Raw genomic sequence first — 15,288 nt, 5'->3', positions numbered from 1 at the left:
GTGCTTCACTCGGTTTTCTTAGTGAATATTATTCTGCTGAAAAATGGAACACAACTCCTTTGTTTTCTTCATTCCCCTGTTAATTAACATTTGGGCTATTTCTGGGTTGTGGTTGTTAGGAATAAACCTCTCTGAATATTTGGTTGTGAATTTTCTTGAGCATTCTATCACCAGGCCTTTGCCTCCACTTGCTCTCAACCTCAATCAAGGTCACCAGTGAACTACATGCTGCTAATTCGGATGACCAATACTTAGCCCTCAATTTGCTTGACCTCCCAATATTATTCAGTGCAGATAATCACTCCTTGAAATGTTGCATTTGGTGTTAGCCTCAATACTTGCATAGCCTTCCCCAAATTCATATGTTGAAATCCTAACACCCCACCCCAGGATGAGGGTCCTGGGAGGCAACGGGGGTCGTGAGGCTGGACTTCTGAGTTGGCTACATGGCTTTGGCATGTTCCATCCTTTTTGCTATATGCGGGCACAATGAGAAGTTGACCATCTGACACCACGCAAAAACTCCAGCATGCCAGGATCCCATATCAGACTTCCAGCCTCTCAACTATGAGAAATAAGGCTGTTGTTTACAAATCATTTTTTTTTTAAAGATTTATTTTTATTACAAAGTCAGATATACTGAGAGGAGGAGAGAGAGGAAGTGGAGCTGCTGGGATCAGAACCAGCGGCCATATGGGATCAAGGCAAGAACCTTAGCCACTAGGCCACGCTGCCGAGCCCCATTTTACAAATCATTTTTAAGTGACCTTGAACTTCCTGAACCAAGATACTTGGCTTCTGTTATTTTCCTTTTCCTCCCTGAACACTTTTCAATCTCCTTTTTGTTGCTCATATTTTTTTCTTTTTAAAAATCATTTATTTGAAAGGCAAAGTTACATGGAGGTGGGCAGGGGTTGTGGGCAGTCTCCTCTCCATTGATTCACTCCCCCGATGGATACAATGGCCAGATCAAACTCAAGAACTAGGAGCTTCCTGGGTTTCCCACATGGATGTAGGCAATTAAGCACTTGGTTGTCCTGTATTGTTTTCAAGGCACATCAGCAGGGAATAGATCAGAATGGACCAACCAGGAGTCAAACCAATACCCATACGGTATGTATGCCAGCACTGCAGATGGCAGCTTGATGTACTACACCATGCTGCAGGCCGTGTGTGTGTGTGTGTGTGTGTGTGTGTGTGTATAGACATGCACACACACACATATATATTTGGAAGGTGGAGTTAGAAAAGGGAGATGTCTGCCACTGCTGATTCACTTCCCCAAATGTCCCCAGCAGCCAGGTTGAGCCAGGCCAAAGCCAGGAGCTTCATCATGGGTCTCCCACATGGGCAGAAACACTGCTTTCCCAGGCACATTAACAGGAAGCCTGGATTGGAAATGGAGAAACTGGGACTTGAGCAGGCCCTGAAGTAGGATCCAGCACCTTCGCCTACTGCATCATAACAGCAGCCGCTCAGCTCACCTTTTGTATGTTGGCAACAGCTTTGTGATTTTTTTCTGTCCATCTTCCTGAATTGGTAATTTCAGATAATAAGTAGATAAAAATAAATTAAAAGGGGCCCGGCAGCGTGGCCTAGCGGCTAAAGTCCTCGCCTTGAAAGCCCCGGGATCCCATATGTGGGCGCCGGTTCTAATCCCAGCAGTTCCACTTCCCATCCAGCTCCCTGCTTGTGGCCTGGGAAAGCAGTCGAGGACGGCCCAATGCATTGGGACCCTGCACCCGCGTGGGAGACCTGGAGGAGGTTCCAGGTTCCCGGCTTCGGATCGGCGCGCACCGGCCTGTTGCGGCTCACTTGGGGAGTGAAACATCAGACAGAAGATCTTCCTCTCTGTCTCTCCTCCTCTTCTGTATATCTGACTTTGTAATAAAATAAATAAATCTTTAATAAATAAATAAATAAATAAATAAATAAATAAATCAAAAGGTTAAGGAGGGAGAGAGAGAATTCCTTATCCTCTGATTCCCCAAATACACGGCCCGGGCTAGGCCAGATCAGAGCCAGTGGCTGGAAACAACCCAGGTATGGCACAAGGTTGTCAGGAACCCCATTGCTTCAGCTGTCAGTGCAGCTTCTTAAGGTGTACAATAGCAGAAAGCTGGAGTCAAGCTGGATCTGGGACTTGAACTCTGATCTGTTATGACTTTAAATGCCCAGAAGCTCCTGAGTGCTGTGGCTCTGTTACCTACATTCCACTGGAGGCCTCATCTTGCTGCCTGCGTGGCAGCTCTGTTTGGATAGCTAATGGTCATCACAAACTTAACATTGCAACTGGATTTCTGATTTTACCCCAAATCCTGTTCTTGATTTTTGCTTCATTAGATAGATAGATGATAGATAGATAAAATGATCAGGCCAGAAACATTAAAGCTACCCTTGGCCCTTTTTCCTTTCTCTCACTCCAAACCCACGTTGCTTCCACTGCTGTCCACTTTGTGTGAACCACCATTGACTTTCACCCAGACTGTAGGTTCTCAACAACTCTTGGTCTCTGCAAGGCAGTCCAGGGAAGCAAAATATTTTGCCACAGATTGTTTGTCCTTTCCACTGCATTGATGTTTCTGCTCATGGGCTAGAAGCTGTGGTGAGCAAAATTGCTAGCTCTCTATCATTCATCAAGGCCCCAAAATGTACTAGCAGCCACAAAGAAGAAAAAATATGAAGGTTGGACACTGTTGCCGTGTAGGTTACAACCACTTCTTAGGATACTAGCATTCCTTATCCAAGCACTGGTTCAAGTCCCAGTTCCCCAGCTTCCTGCTCCCTGCCAGTGCACATGGGAAGCTAGTAGAAGCCTCATCTGAAGTCGCATATTTGATTTTGTGCTACCCATGTGGCCCCTGGCTTCAGCCTGCCCATCCCTGATCGATGCAGGTATTTGAGGAGTGAAACAGCAGGTGGAAACTGTCTCCCTTTGTCACTTTGTCTTTCAAATAACCTTAAAAAGTGAGGGAATGGGCACTTGGACAGAACCCTTGGAGCATTGGGACCCTAGGATGACATCAGGTAGCCATTCCCCATCCCCGTGACCAGAGGGTGGGAAGAGTCAAGGGTCAAGGGTTAGGGAAAAGTGGGTGAGACCATTATTTCCACATTTTCTTTTTTTTTTCCTGTATCTGGGGAAAGTTGGGAGGAGGTAAATGGAGAAGCCACATCCTGCCCCCCAACTTCTGTAGCATCCGGGGATGGGGTCGGCCACCTGAAGTCAAACCAGGGTCCCTGATGTGGAACATACTCTGAGGGTATTGCTCAAGTGGTTTTGATAGTTCTAAGCTGTTGATCTCACCGATTCAAGAATGAGGAAATCCTTCCAAGGTCCATTGGCTGACACCTTAGAATCACCATTCACCCAGATATTTGTTGCCAACACTTGGCTGGGGTAGTTGATCAATTTGTTTTGCCCTCCTTCCTCTGCTATGGTTTCAGATGTCCTCTGCAGGCTCCAGTGTACTGCCAAATCCTCCATGTGCATCTGGGCACGCCATCCACTGCTCTAAGCCGCTGAGGAGGCCCAGCTCTGACACATGCACTCCATGGTCAGACCACAGATCCTGCGATTTTCACCATGGTTGAAGTTGAGTCTAGCAGTTCATTTGAGGGGATCCCCAAAGAAGCCTCATTTGAAGTGATCTCAGACCTGACTCCTTGAGTGTGCTTGCCATCACAGAGTCTGGCTCAGTCCATCACCCACATCAGCCACACAAGCACTAGTAGTAGCAATTGCTTGGTCACTTCTGTTTCTAGCCCTGTCTCCTACGCACACCAATGGCTGCTGTAGGCCAGGCTGACCCTGCCCACCACTCTCACTTGGCCCTTCATTACACCAGCAGGAGCTGCAGCCTACCAGACTGAAGATTGATTTCTCTTTCATACTCCATGCCTCTCAAACAAAATTTTAAAAAAAAATGAGTCTTATTAATAAAGCACTTCTGCATTTTGAAACACAATATTTGTCTTCAGGACATGTGTCATGGGAAGTGACTGATTGAGGCTGGCATCGTGGGTGGTGGAAGAACGCAGCAGGGCAGTCAGATACAGTGCACAAAGCTAGATTTATTGAACACACCACGAGGAAATCGCAGGCAGGCAGGACAGCTAGAGGCCCGAGAGCTGCTGTCAAGTACTGCACACTGCACGGTGCCGTGAGGTCTGCTGCAGTGCAGCCCACAGCTCAGGCATGTCCTCACAGCAGCAGTCCCATCTTAGGGCATTTGCCCATGATCCCACTCATCTCCCCAGGTGTATATGATTTGCACTTGTAGGCAGAGCTAGGAAACCTGCAGTACCCAGGCTTTGGGACCTACTAATTGCCCTAGTCAATTTTCCACAGAAAGCACTCATGCCATCAAGTTATGAGCTCAAACAGGACAGTATTTTAGATGGAAGAATGACAAGGCAGAGCAGATATTTTCCTGTAGGATAGAGAAGTGAAGTTTAGCCATTCAAATAAAAAAAGATAATATTTGTTACTGATGATAAAATACAAGCTTTTTAGCAAAGAACTGGATTTTGGAAAACATGTATCCCCTTGTGTGAGCCCAGGGTCTGTCTAATTTGTTACAGGTTTTAAGACTGATGGTGGGGCCTGGCACAGTAACCTAGTGGCGCGGTAACCAAGTCCTCACCTTGCACACATCAAGATCCGATATGGGCGCTGATTCTAATCCCAGCTACTCCACTTCCCATCCAACTCCCTGCTCGTGGCTTGGGAAAGCAGTAGAGCATGTTCGAAAGCTTTACGATCCTGCACCATGTGGGAGACCTGGAAGAAGCTTTTTAAGCTTTTGGTTCCTGGCTTCAGATTGGCTCAGTTTCAGCCACTGTGGCCACTTGAAGAGTTAACCAGTGGACGAAAGATCTTCCTCTCTGTCTCTCCTCTCTATATATCTGCCTTAACAATGACAATTCAACAAATCTTAAAAAAAAAAAAAGATTGATGGTGATTTTTTTAAGACAATAAGAAGAGGCCCTAGCACTATGGCTCTGTGGCTAAAATCTTTGCCTTGCATGTGTCAGGATCCCATGTTGGCACTGGTTCGAGTCCCGGCTGCTCCACTTTTCATTCAGCACCCTGTTTGTGGCCTGAGAAAGCAGTGGAGCATGACCCAAAGCCTTGGGACCCTGCACCCGGGTAGGAAACCTGGAAGAAGCTCCTGGCTTCTGGCTTCAGATCAGCTCTGCTCTGGCTGTTGTGGTCACTTGGAAAGTGAACCAGCAAATGGAATATTTTTCTCTCTCTGTCTCTCCTTCTCTCGGTAAATCTACATTTCCAATAAAAATAAGTAAATCATTTTAAAACAAAAAGACTAAAATGAGAGGTGTCAACATCTGGAAGCACAGGTAACTCAGTGAACTAATAGATAATGTTACTAATGTTAACAATCTCCATTCAAAGAACAAAACCTACAAGTACAATTTTAAAAACTTTTTAGCTTATTTAAGAGAGTGATCTGACATTGTGACAGCTGGTAATGTTTCCACCTGCAATGCCAGCATCCCATATGGTGCCAGTTTATGTCCTGGCTGCTCTACTGTTGATCCAGTCCACTAATGGTTGGGAAAAAGCTGAAGATGGTCCAAGTGTTTAGGCCCCTGACACCCATGTGGGAGAACCAGATGAAGCTATGACTCCGGAGAATCAAGATGGCAGAATAGGGTAAGGACACGTTTATGCAGACGGAAAAACATTTAATCAGGATGAAGCAGAGAGGACATATTTCAGGAAATAGGAAGGGATAGAACAACAGCAGACGGGTACCTGGAGACTGACTGACACAGGAAAGCAGCGGACAAAACGATGTGGTGTTGCAGAGACTGATAATCCAGCACGGCGATCTAAACTCCAACAGCATCTGGAACTCCACCAGCAACCAGGTGGGAAGGGACTTTCACTGGGAGCTTGGGAGGTGAACCCAGACAAAGAACTGCCATCCTGCTGGTCCGTTTGATTTGATCAGGAGCAGAGACAGAGCAGCAGATCCCAGATGGGCAGTGTGAGAACAGGGTGGATTTCACAGCCCAGTCAGCTCCTTAGAGCTGAATTGGGCGCCATTTTGCATAAGGAGAAAAGGGCAACGGAAGGGACGGAACATGCGCTGAGCTGGGAGTGAGCTCATTTCTGTCTCAGTGAACTGCAACAAAGTGGCATTCTATGGATTCCACCCAGGACAGGTCTGGATAGCCCTCGGATCTGACAGCCAGCAGATCAAGAACTGTAGTGGTTGTATATCAGGCATCATTTTGGGCACTGTGGCAATAGCTTTGGGACTGCAGGAGACAATAGCGAACTGCGCATGTGCTGATCTCGCGAGAACTTGCTGAGGTCCGTAATTGCACTAGTCGCACAGGAAAATAATACTGACTCTGGCAGCATACGGGTCAAAATAGGTCCGTGTGGCACCCAGACCTAAAGTCCAACAGGTTCCCGCAAGATCAGCGCCACCAACAACCTAATTATATAGGACACCTGGTGTCTCCCTAATCCTGGGACCTGCTCCAACCAAAAGTGGGAGAAAGGCTGTGCAGAGACAACAGTGCAACCCTCAGCACGGTATCACAGGGGGTGGAGAGTGGCGAGCCAAGAGTTGGGGCTGTGGAGACCACGGTGGAAATCTCACATAAGAACCCAGACCTGGAACTTGCTGGAGGTTGTGGCACAAGTAGCTGCAAGGAAAAAGTTGTGTATCAATGGCAATAAGTAAAATCGCATTGTAGACCTGTGGGTGACACAGCTTAGAAACCTGCCCCAAGGAATTCAAGACTCTGCTAACCAGAAGTGCAATGACCAAGAAAGAGCAAAAGAGACAAAAGCACAATGAATATTACCGAAGACTCCCCTGCAAAGGAGCAAAATCCTATGCCAACCTCAGAGTTAACTGAGGAGGACATCAAGAAAATGGGGGACACAGAAGCCATAAGACTCATTTTAAAGATTCTGATCAACAATGAGAAGCTCATGCAAGAGTTCAAAGAATTTAAGGAAGCAATAAAGCAGATCAAGGCTGGTATATCAGAAATTAAGAACTCAGTAGAGCAAATTAAGAGTACAGTGGAGAGTCTCCAAAACAGAATGAAGAAAGCAGAAGAAAGAATCTCAGAATTGGAAGGTATTTCCTGTCATCAGGGGGAAGCAAACAAAAAGCAGGAAGCAGAGCTGGATCAGGCCAAGAAAAAGTATTCAAGAATTGAAAGACACTATTAAAAGGCCAAATCTAAGAGTTATGGGAGTCCCAGAAGGTGCAGAAAGAGAAGCTGCGTTTGCAAATGTATTTAATGATATAATAAAGGAAAATTTCCCTAATCTGGAGAAAGAATTGGGAAACAACATCCAGGAGGGACACAGAACTCCCAACAGGCTTGATCAAAAGCAGTCTTCACCACGGCATATGATAATCAAGCTCTCTTCAGTCGAACATAAGGAAAAGATCCTTAAATGTGCACGTGAGAAAAATCAATTGACATATAAAGGAATGCCAATTAAACTCACAGGAGATCTCTCACAAGAAACTCTACAGGCAAGAAAAGAATGGAGCGACATATTCCAGATTCTAAAAGAAAAAAATTGTCGGCCCAAGATAACATATCCAGCAAAGTTTTCTTTTGTCTTTGAAAATGAAATAAAATTATTCCACAGTAAAGAAAAGCTAAAAGAATTTGCCTCTCCCAAACCTGCCCTACAAATGATACTTCAACAAGTTCTCTTGACAGACAAGAGGAATAGCACCTACCAAAACCAAAGACAAAGGTGAAGAACATCCCAGGAAAATGACAACAGAAGACTAAACCAATGAACAACCTATTCCTAAAATGACAGGACCAAAGTAACACCCATGTATATTAAACTCTGAATATAAATGGCTTAAGCTCAATCAATGTCATAGATTAGTACACTGGATTAAAAAACAAAACCCATCTGCTTAATGTCTGGAGGAGACACACTTCAACAAAGATCAGCGGAAACTATATCACATGGGTTTTGTTGTTTTCTGTTGTTTTCATCTCTTCAAAACACTTCCTTCTGATTAAATCATTCAATGACTTGCAGGTCATGCAGTGGCATTTTCTTCAAGAAGGTTCTTGATTTTCATTTCTTCAGCTACACATTAGTCATTGAATAGCATGTTATTTAACTTCTTGGTGTTGTTAATTTCTTTTTTCTCCTGGATGTTGATTTTGTTTTGTGGCTCTTCATTTAAGGGGATGTATAGTAGCTGTGTAATGGAAACTGTCATATCTAGTAACATGTCATTTAACCTCATGGCATTGTAAGTTTCTTCTTTCTATTGTTGATTTTGAATAATGACTTTTCATTTAAGGGGATGTACAGTAGCTGTGAAATGGAGACTAACATTCAGATGTGAGGATGTAGGGTGATATGCATTTCTACTTCCAGACAAAGATGGACTTATAATGAAACTGTTTACTATATCCTGACAATAGATTCTGGACTCTCTGCCATTGTCTATGCCTGCAATGATGGACATATGACTGAGTATGAAGAACTATATGTTAGTAATGATATAGAGGAACTGGGGGGGAGGGAACTGGGGAGGGGATAAGGTAATATGAAACTGCATTATAAAATAATAATAATAAAATGTTTTAAAAAAACAAAAACAAAAAGTTTTGCTCTTTACATGTGGTATAATACAGGGGAAAGCATCTTGACTGTGTGGAAAGACTATGTATTGGTATTTCCCAATGAAGTAGCAGATGGAGTAAATCCACCTGGCATGATGTCTCAACTGGCTAATCCTCCACCTGCAAGCACCAGCAGCCCATATGAGCACCAGCTCATGTCCTGGCAGCTTCACTTCCCATCCAGCTTCCTGCTTATGGCCTTGGAAAGCAGCAGAAGATTGTCCAAACCATTGGGATCCTGCACCTGAGGGGTAGACCTAGAATAAACTGCAGGCTCCTGTCTTCAGCAGGGCTCAGCCCTGGTGACTGTGGCCATTGGAAAGAGTTGAACCAGTGGATCAAGATCTTTTTCTCTGTCTCTCCTTCTCTCTGTAAATCTGCCTTACCAATAAAGATATACAAATCTTAAAAAAAAAACGCAAAAAACAAAAAATGAAGCTATGACTCCAGCCTGGCCAGCCCTGGGGAGTGAACCCAAAAATGGAAGCTAGCTAGCTAGCTAGCTCATTCTTGCTCTTCTCTCCCACTCCTACTGCAACTCTTTCAAATAAATAAGTAAATAAATATTCCAAAGACAATTAGCATGAGAAAGAGATAGACAAGGAAATCCTCTCTATGCTGGTTCACTCCCCAAATACCCACAGCAGCCATGGCCAATGGATTATGACAAAGCCAGGGGCTGGAAATACATGCTAAATTTCCCTGTGAGTGGCAGGGGACCCAGTTATGTAAGCTGCCATCTGTAAGCATCTCACAGGGTGTGCAGTAACAAGAAGCTGAAATCGGATGGGGCCGGGACTCGAAGTCGGGCACTCCTGTGTACAAAGCAGGGATCCCAAGCAACCCCTTCAATGCTCTGTCAAACCTCCACCCAAATCACTGCATCTTCACATAAAAGTGTAAGTTTACTAATGTAGCTTCAGATTCCCACATTAAATCGGACCGTTAAGAAAGTTGTCACATTTCAGTTCATGTTTTCTTCCTAACCTGTCATTAACTAACCAATATGGAAGCAGTCATGTGAATCCAGTGATGTTCTTTCAAAAGAGGGCATTAAGAATAAGGGAATCGGGTCCAGCGGCGTGGCCTAGCGGCTAAAGTCCTCGCCTTGAAAGCCCCGAGATCCCATATGGGCGCCGGTTCTAATCCCGGCAGCTCCACTTCCCATCCAGCTCCCTGCTTGTGGCCTGGGAAAGCAGTTGAGGACGGCCCAATGCATTGGGACCCTGCACCCACACGGGAGACCCGGAAGAGGTTCCAGGTTCCCGGCATCGGATTGGCGCGCACCGGCCCGTTGCGGCTCACTTGGGGAGTGAATCATCGGATGGAAGATCTTCCTCTCTGTCTTTCCTTCTCTCTGTATATCTGGCTGTAATAAAAAAAATGAATACATCTTTAAAAAATAAAAGAACAATGAGGGAATCAAGATGACAGACTAATGTAAGGACATATTTAAATGGATGGAGAAACATTTAATCATGATGAAGCAGAAAATAGGAAAGGACAGAACAACAGCAGACGGGTATCTGGAGACTGACAGGCACAGGAAAGCAGTGAAAACAATGGTGTGGTGTTGAAGAGACTGATAATCCAGCAGCATTCAGCAAATGAGAATCTCAACTCCACCACCAGCATCTGGAACTCCACCAGCAACCAGGTGGGAAGGGGCTTACACTGGGAGCTTGGGAGGTGAACCCAGACAAAGAACTGCCATCCTGCTGGTTCGTTTGATTTGACCAGGAGCAGAGACAGAGCAGCAGATCCCAGATGGGCAGTGCGAGAACAGGATGGATTTTATAGCCCAGTCAGCCCCCTAGAGCTGAATTGGGTGAAATTTTGCCTAATGAGGCAAAAGCAAGGGAAGGGACTGAGCATATACTGAGCTTGGAGTAAACTCATTTCTGACTCAGTGAACTGCAGCAATGTGGCATCATACATGTTCCATGAAAGACAGGTCCAGGTAGCCCTCAGACCTGATGGCCAACAGATTAAGAACTCTAGTAGTGGTACATCAGGCGCCATTTTGTACACTGTGGCAAAAGCTTGAGGACTACAGGGGACAATAGTGAATTGCGCATGTGCTGAGCTCGCAAGAACTCACTGAGTTCCATGTATTGCACTGGTCCTGCAGGAAAATAATACTGACTCTGGCAGCATATGGGTCAAAATAGGTCCATGTGGCCATCAGACCTAACAGCCAACAGGTTCCAGCAAGATCAGCACCAACAACAACTTAGCTATATAGGACACCTGGTGTCTCCCTAATCTTGGGACCTGCTCCAACCAAAAGTGGGAGAAAGGTTATGCAGAGACAACAGTGCAACCTCAGCATATCACAGGAGGTGGAGAGTGGCGAGCCAGGAGTTGGGGCTATGGAGACCATGGTGGAAATCTAAGGTAAGAACCCAGACCTGGAACTTGCTGGAGGGAGTGACACAAGTGGCTGCAAGCAAAAAGTTGTGTATCAATGGCAATAAGTAAAATCGCATTGTAGACCTGTGGGTGACAGCTTAGAAAACTGCCCCTTGCTGGGTTGGGATTCCCATGGGAAGGTGCAGGGGCTGGAGTGGGTCTGTGTTCTGGTCGGGATATGGCTTCAATCTTCCTTAGCACAAGTGTGGACTGGGGTTGGGTGCACCAAGCTGGGCTAGATGCCAGCACCATCTGGCGCTCTGGAGAACCTGGGTAGATGTAGGACAGACTAGGCTGGGTCTCTGCCCCTACTGAGCCATGAGTGAGCAGTGTCTGGATGTGGACAAGCCTTAGCTGGGGTGAAACAGCCAACACCAAGAACTGGAATGGATTGAAGGCCAGCAATGAGGGCTGGCCCATGGAACTACCAGGATGCACAAGACCTGGCATGGGAGAGGTTCTGAAGAAGGAGCTTGGAAACTCCTCTGTCAGAACACAGTCCCTACTACAGGTGAGTGCAAGAACCACAAGTGGGAGCAACCCAGACCAGGTGAGAGGAAGATACCCACCATCATACATATGGTATAGGTGGGGGGGAGGGGAGGCCAGGCTGAACCCGTTCACATCAACAGCTGGCGAATCTGAGCACCAGCATAGAGTGTGGGTCAGGCCGGCTTCAGTCACAACACATACCAGTGCACATTAAAGTATGCCAAGGTGAGGTGAGCCGTACCACATGTGACTGCAGCACCCAAAGACCACATGTGAGAAACGGAGGGGAGGGAGAGAGGCAAAGCCAGCAGGGGAATGTGGACTCCCCTGCTGGACCACCACTCCCACTGGAGAGCATGAGTTGGGATGGGTGCAGACTGGAACAGGCAGTACAACACCTGTGAGCCTCATGTGAGCTAGATTAGTAAAGGGCCAGGCTGGGTGGACTGTTTCGACTGGTGTAAGAAAAAATTAGAGTGGGTGAGGGTTGGTTGGGCTTTGCTGCAGCATCAGATGGCAGAGGCTGGTACTGGGGGCTAATTCTGTCAAGTTAAATGCCAGAACCACCTGGAGAGTGCATAACCTGGGAGTGGGAGTGGCCTAGAAGGGAGATAACGGACACCTCCCTCGTGGGTTACCACTCCCACTGGAGAGCACAAAAACCAGGACAGGGGCAGGGGTGGCTAGACAGAAAGGTACCTGCCAGTATGTGTGTGAGCTGGATAGTAGGTTGGTTGGGTTAAACTAGGCTTCAATGCCCACTGACAAGTATGAGAGCTAAATGGGATGTGGGACAGACTGAACAAATCTGTGGTACATACTGGCATGCATGGGAACCAGGGTAGGGAGCAGGCCTGTTGGGGGTTATGGGGAGTCGCCCCAACTAGGCTGCAGCTCCCACTGGTTTACATGAGGACCGAGTATGAAGTGGGTAGGATCAAGCTGGACTATAACACCCATTGGTTTGCATGGAAGACAGGGCTGGAAAACACAACTGACCCAGCAGTTGCAACGACCAGCATGTGCATAAGCTGATTGGGGCGACGGACAGTGCCAGACCCTGTACTGGTAAACTCACACAAGAATCATTTCGGATGAAGTTTCTTTGGAGATCCCTCCAACTGAACTGCTGATCTCAGAACCCCAACCATGAAGTGATTATGTCAGCCAGTGGATTCTGAATAGGTTTCATCACGATTGGAATGGTGAGACTGGCAGCAATTCAGAACCATTGAACTATCAAAACTGCTTGAGCAGGACCCTTGTGGAATGCCTCACATCGGGGACCTGGGATGGGTGGGAGACTGGGTGTGGCTTTCCCTTTATTTCTCCCCTGACCCAGATTCAGGGAAAAAAATGATATTAGTATGGAAACAATGGTATTACCCACACACAAAAAAAAAAACCTGCCCCAAGGAGAAGAATCTATTATCTGGAAGTACAATGATCAAAGCAAAAGAAGACACAAAGGCAAAACGAATACTACTGAAGAATCCCCTGCAAAGGAGCAAAACCCTATGCCAACTTCACAGGTCACTGAGGAAGACATCGGGAAAATGGGGGACACAGAATCCATAAAACTCATTTTAAAGCTTCTGATAGACAATGAAAAGCACATACAAGAGTTCAAACAATTTAAGGAATATGTTACACAAGAAACAGCAGCAACAAAGCAAATCAATCCTGATATAGCAGAAATTGAGAACACAGTAGAGCAAATTAAAAAAAGTGAAGAGTCTCCAAAATAGAATGAAGCAAGCAGGAAAAAAAATCACAGAATTGGAAGATATTTCCTGTCACCAGGGGGAAGCAAACAAAAAGTTGGAAGCAGAGCTGGATCAGGCCAAAAGAAGTATTCAAAAATTGAAAGACACTAACGTAAGAGTTATGGGAGTCACCCAGCAAGATGGCGGCATACAGTACAGACACATTTGATAAGACAGAGAATCTTTAGGCAGGGAGAAGTACAATAAGTAGATTTCAGGGGAAAAAATAGGACTCAGGCAGTAAGCAGGGGGACCTGGAACCCCCCTGGACACAGGGAAGCTGTGGAAATGATACAGCAGTGTTGTAGTGGACCGAAGAACCCACCAGCAGTCGGTGAGCAGCAACTCAGACCCCAGTGATCTGGTCTCTAACGATCCAGGCTCCCGTGATCCAGGCTCCAGCGATCCGTTTCCAGTGCCAGCCAGACATCCAGCAGTGGCCTCCACATAGATGTTGTGACCGCCAGATGAGAGCCTGGGTCCAGGTGGGGAGCTAGGAAAGCGAGTATAGTCTGGGAGCTGACATTCAAACTGAGTGACTGGAATCGGCCACAGGCGGAGAGAGTAGGGGACTCAGGGTGCCATCTTGTGTGGAGAGGCCGAACGCGGAGTTGACAGAGTGGCAGAGACTCCTTTCTGGCTGTTCACACGGAACTGATCCAAGTGGGGAGGGGAGCACCAGCTTTGCTCCCTGCAGGGTCTGTGTGATCCCTGGAGCTGAAAGCCAGCAGCCGCAATTCTCCGCCTGGCACCATCTCGGGTAGAAGGGCAGCAAGTGTGGACCCCAAGTGAAGATCCAGAGTGGGTATGTTACTAGCCAATTGCACTGAGCTGAGTCCACAGCACCAGCCTTGCAGCCTGTAGGGTATGTGTGGTCCCTGGAGCTGACGTCAACAGCCCCATGATCTTTACTGGTGCCCCATACAGGCGCCATCTTGGACACTGAACAAGTGTTCCGAATACTGATAAACTGCAAGAGGAGGAGTGGTAAACTGCACATGCGCTAGTTCAGCAGCTCTCAGATAACAGTGTCACAGGACCAGACACTGTTACACTGAAGGGAGGACAGCTGAGTCGCCCAAGAACTGACCTGGGGACAAATTACCACCATCTTAGAGCACTGCATAGGCTCCACAGAAAAAACAGCCCCAACCAGGCACATCACCAACTCCACCCAAAATAACCCCAGGAGGTACTCAGACTTATCGGCCAGCAGGGGGCGACAAGCTCAGTGTTGCCTACAAAATCAGTGCCACAGACAAAGCAATTATTCAGGACAGCTGTGTTTCCCAAATCCAGGGCACTGATTGAACATAACAATCAACTTATAGACCTGTAGGTAATACACCATAGAGATGATTTCATCAAACAGATTGGCAACTACAAAAAGTAAAAGGCAAGACAAAAGCACTATGAATGCTACTGAAAACTCTCGAACAAAGCAGGAAAAGCTTCGCCCACTCTCAGAGTTAACTGAGGAAGACATTGAGAAAATGGGGGACAACGAACTCACAAAATTCATTGCAAAGCTGCTGGTCAACAATGAGAAGTATAAACAAGAGTTCAAAGAAGAAATAGCAGTAATACATCAAATTAAGGCTGATATATCAGAAATGAAGAACACAGTAGAGCAAATTAAAAATACAGTGGAGAGTCTCAACAACAGAATGAATGAGGCAGAAGAAATAATATCTGAATTAGAAGATAGTTCCTGTCACCATGAGGAAACAAGCAAAAAGCTGAAAGCAGAGCTAGGTCAAGCTAAAAAAAAGTATCCAAGAATTAAAAGATATGATTAAAAGGTCCAACATAAGAGTCATGGGAGTTCCAGAAGGTGCAGAAAGAGAAGTTGGGATTAGAGGTATATTCAGTGAAATAATAAAGGGAAATAATAATAATAATAATAATAATAATAATAAAAAGAAATAATAAAGGAAAACTTCCCTAATCTGAGCAA

Source organism: Ochotona princeps, chromosome 4 (genome assembly GCF_030435755.1).
Source record: "Ochotona princeps isolate mOchPri1 chromosome 4, mOchPri1.hap1, whole genome shotgun sequence".
NCBI lineage: Eukaryota > Metazoa > Chordata > Mammalia > Lagomorpha > Ochotonidae > Ochotona > Ochotona princeps.
Note: the sequence above shows the minus strand (reverse complement) of the source record.